The 4,783-nt window shown below is 46.2% G+C and overlaps 1 pseudogene; it reads right to left on the reverse strand.

The window, feature by feature from the left end:
* Positions 1–281: 281 nt before the first annotated feature.
* LOC147224301 (uncharacterized) lies at positions 282–3,141 on the reverse strand (annotated as a pseudogene).
* Between the last annotated feature and the right edge of the window lie 1,642 nt (positions 3,142–4,783).

The following is a 4,783-nucleotide window of genomic DNA, read 5'->3' on the forward strand; positions in this document are numbered from 1 at the left end:
CTATCATCCTTTTACACTATGATGCTCATAACTTGATGGACAGTCTGATATCATATGTTTTATGCCTGTACATTTAATCACAACAGGTAGTGGAAAACTAGCGAGCTACTGAGTTGTCTTGTTAGCCTCCAGTCTGTTTATGCTAAACTTAAGAAAGGATACAAGACTTGCAATACACCTTGTGATGCAACCTGGACACATCTTCAGAGACTCTCCCAAGATCACTGGGTGTTTCGGGTCTGAGCCATATACCCTCACTTGGGCAACCCAGCCGGGGGTGATCAGTCCCCCGACATGTGTCCAGGTAGCAAACAACACCACACCTCCTCCCTCCTCAACCAGAGCCACTGTGAAGCTTTCTCAGCTGCTTCCAAGATGTTCTTAGTGGCTCTTGGCCTCTGAAGTCTGCAAATTCCCAGTGGTTCAAAGGCATGGTGTAGGGATCTACCTGCGAAGCCCCTGCAGCCTACCTCTATAGGCTCGCAGCGGGCATTCCAACTGTTCCTCTGCCACTCAGCCACAAACTCTGTGTATTTTGCTTCCTTTCTCTCCTGGGCTTCCTCCATTCTGTCTTCCCCGGGAACTGTTAGCTCGAGGAGCACCACCTGCCTGCTGGAAGTTGACATCAACACTATGTCTGGGTGGAGTGTCGTGGCTGCGATGTTGTCTGGGAAACGCAGCTGTCCCCCAAGATCAACCAAGAGCTACTAGTCCCTTGCTGTTGAAAGCAGGCTTCCTTGTGTCTTCTTGGAGGGTAGAGGTTTCACCCGTCCTCGGACAAAGGCAATCACGCTCTTGGTTGGATGTTGTCCCTTGCTGATGATGATGCCAGTACAGATGGTGTCTGCTATTGCCCGCAGGACCTGGTCGTGGCGCCAGCGGTACCTTCCATCTCCCAAGGCCTTTGAGCAACAGCTGAGGATGTGCTCTAATGATCCTTTTCTCTGGCAGACCTGGCACAGAGGTGCATCTGTCAGTCCCCAGGTGAGTAAGTTCGCGGGGCTTGGGAGGACAACATACAAAGATTGTATGGGGGAGGAACTTGAAATGATGTGGCTCCGCCCTCCACAGATCGGTCCAGATGATCTTGCGGCTCATGACATGCTCCCACTTGGTCCAGTCCCCCTACTTGCTTATGCCCACCACTCAGCTGAAGCGAGCCTCTTCCATCTCTGCTTGAACCTCCTCTTGTATGAGCCTGCACCTTTCCTTCCCTTTGGCTCTGCTGTAGCAAGGCTTCTGGTTGCTACCCAGCCCTGCCCGACCTGTGGTCACGGTACCCTCTAAGGTACTATGCTGCAGCCTTGCCTCAGCTCTCTCCACTGCGTACTGGGCTTGCCACTTCCTTCCTGTGCAAACCTCCGCAGATGTCTCTGTAGAGTAGGACTTCTATGGCCCGGGCAATCTTGAACTCCTCTGTGACACTGCTGAAAGGTAGTTGGAGCTTAGTCCGTGTCCAAACAGAACAATACTGCTCAGACTCTGTGGCAGGCCCAGTCACCTGCACAGGTACTGGCTGATCTTTCTCTCAAAGCCCTCCACAGTCGTAACTGGGATTTCAAGCATCAGCAGTGGCCAGAGGAAACGAGACAGGTTGTTGTGCTGATAGATCGAGGCCTTGAATTCCCCAAGAAGTTCAGACTTGTCCACAGTTGAGAGCCAGTGGTTGAGATAGTTGCTGGCTGCTCAGCGTGTAGCGGCGTTCTTCGGATCACTGGTGAAGAGCTCTCCGAGGCTGTCCACTGGTTTCTCGGACACAGATAGGATAGTGGCGTCATCCAGGCTAAATCAGAAGTGGTCTGTCACCTTCCCTTCTCTCAAGACCAAGGACCTGGACTTTCTGGGCTTGAAACACATTCTTGCCCTAGTGATGAGTTGATCCAGACCCTGCAGGAGCTATCTGCATCTGGAAACCAATGCTGTGGTTGCCGTGAGATCATCAATGAATGCTCTGATCAGTGGCTATCGGGCACCAGATCTAAACAATGGGTACTCCACTTTTGCTGACTTCACCAGCATATACATGGTGAGGGCGAACAGGGACACAGAGATTGTGCAGCCGGTGATAATGCCTTTCTCCAGACGATGCCAGTCTGATGTTGATTCCCCAGAGGACACCCTCAGACTAAAATTGTCATAATAGTCGAGGATGAGGATGTGCACCTTCTCTAGGACATGGTATTTCCTCAGGGATAATTCCACCAGCTTTTGTGTAATCAACCCATAAGCATTGGCAAGGTCCAGACAAAGTACTGCCAGATTACCCCTGCTCTCTCTCGCTTCACGGATCAGCTGGGTCATTATGCCAGTGTGCTTGATACACTCTGGGACTCTTAGGACTCCTCTCTTCTGCACAGAGGTATTGATGTTGGTGTTCTTCGGCAGAAATCTCATGAGGCGGTTGGAAATTATCTTGAAGAAGGCCTTGCACTCTGCGCAGAGAAGGGAGATTGATCTTAACTGTTCGATATCCTTTGTGTTCTCTTCCTTGGGAATCCGTACTCCCTCTGTGTACTTCCACCGTTGGAGTACCTTCCGTCTTTTCCAGATGACTCTGAAGATCTTCCACAGGTGCTCCAGCAAGCAGGGGCACTGTTTGAAGACCTTGTACAGGACTCCACTTGGGCCTGGTGCTGATGCCGCTCTGGAAGCTTTAATGACCTTTTTGACTTCCTCCAGAGTAGGTGCATTGACATCAAACAAGGTGTGGGATTCAGGTGGGCATACAAGGACTTCACAGTGGTCAACCTCTTGGTCTCTCATGCTGTCGCGGTTGATGTGTTCCTTCGGGCATGAGAGCTGACCACTGCGTTTCTCTCTCGGCAGCTTCTTTGCGAGTCCAAAAGGGTTCTTGATGAAGGCACTGAGCTTGCAAGCCCTCTCTATGTCGCTCTTCCTGTGCCACATGGCCTAATGGAGGATGAGTAGCCTCTCCCTCACCTTGCCTCTCAGTTCTGCCAAGACTTCCTTCTCGTCGTCACTCGCCTTCCTGTACTGGCTCCTTAGTATCCTCAGCTCTTGTCTGAGTTGAGAGATCTTTTTCTCACGCTGGTTTGGAATTGGGGCTGTTGTTGGCTTGGTGGCTCGATGTTCTTTGATGCCAAACCTATCTGATGCGATGCTTATAATGAACGTGGTCATTGTCTTCAGCCTGTGGTCCGCACTACCCTTTGCTGGGCACACTGTGGAGTGTCTCCGGGCCTGGATCCCCCCCTCCGTTTCACCAGATGCTGTACTGGGTACTGGCACTGTGTGTTGCACCCCGAGATTCCTTAAGCCCATCTTAGTATGATGTATCTTTAGAGATACCAGATTTCTGCAGGCCTTGCCACATTTGCAGACTGCACTTGTAGTCGATTGTCCATTTGCAAGGGTCAGTACCAGAAAATCGTTCTGTTTTGGGTGCAAAAATTAGTAAGAAGCTGAAAACTTAAATATTCTATATGGAATTAGAGAAGTTTTTTTTTTTTTGTGCAATGTCAGCGATGTAGTCAGTTTCCTATTTTGTTTTATCATCAGACAAAAAGAACATAGGTTTGGTTATGTTTTATCTGTCTGACCTTTCCACGTTTTTCAGCAATTGGATAATGGTTTGGTGGCAATGGCCATATAATTACATTGAAATTATATGCTAATGATATGAATGAACAGCCGTAAATACGAGTAAAGTAAAAGTTATGTGACGGTTTAACCAAATGTATCAATGCAATGCATCTGGGAGGGAAAATTAATGATTGCATACGTCAAAATTCAAGACAATAAATATAGCAGTTGTCAAGGTCGTTAAGATTTAAAATGCAATCCCGCTCTCAGAGAGGCAGTTGCACAACGCTTGCACGGTCTTAGGTGTGTCAGAATAAAATAGGATTTTTGAGTTTCCTAAACTTCTAATTAATCACAGCTCACAATGGGCCAAATTCAATAAAATCCAGTCCAAGTCTTCAACCTTGCCAGAAACAAGTGTCAAAACATGAAATCATAGTGCTTGCATAAGAGTCATCATGGCTTGAGTATATTATTAAAAAAAAAAAAAAATCATTTTTTTTTTTTGATTATGGAAAGTTGACTTTCCAGTGTTGACTACTTGAAGTAAAGGCATCACTTATTGTTGTACACTCATGGTGCCACGTCACTTTTTCAAAAGGTCTTCTTAAAGGCCTTTATCAAAGGTTTGGGTCGGTTTTGATAAAACACGGTTAAAGCAATCTGATAGTCAGATCCCTTGACAAGACAGGGGGTCAGCAATGCAGAAGGTCAAGCAAGGACATTTAAAAGCCTATAAAGATTTATAAAGGTTTTCACCTATTTGTTTTTTGTTCGCATGTGTAAATGGAGATGTGTCCCACGTGAATGACTAAACACTTCAATTATTGTTTCACACCTTTTTAAACTTAAATATCTGTGATTCATATAAGCTCAGGTCTTATAAGCCCCAAAGAATAAATTACAAAGAATTAAATAAGAAATAAACTAGCAGCTCAAGGAGAAGCCTCCGAATAATAAGTAAATAAATAAATAAATAAATAAATTCATACATACATACATAAATAAATAAATAAATAACAAAAGTGATATTCTCAGATCTTCAGTTGGTCCTCATCTTGGTAGAGTGAAAAAATAAATCTAAATTTGACACCTGCAAACCTGTCTCTCATCTATATTGACACTACATGTGACTGTGAGTGATGTGAATGCGTTGTCACGTGACTCTGTTGGCTTTGCCACTGAAGAAGGTCCTGGAAGGACGAGAGGAAGGGAGCTCTGATTTTGTACAGTAACCACC

Source organism: Fistularia commersonii, chromosome 18 (genome assembly GCF_037954325.1).
Source record: "Fistularia commersonii isolate RoL2024-O1a breed Wild chromosome 18, RoL_Fcom_v1.0, whole genome shotgun sequence".
In the NCBI taxonomy this organism is placed as follows: Eukaryota; Metazoa; Chordata; class Actinopteri; order Syngnathiformes; family Fistulariidae; genus Fistularia; species Fistularia commersonii.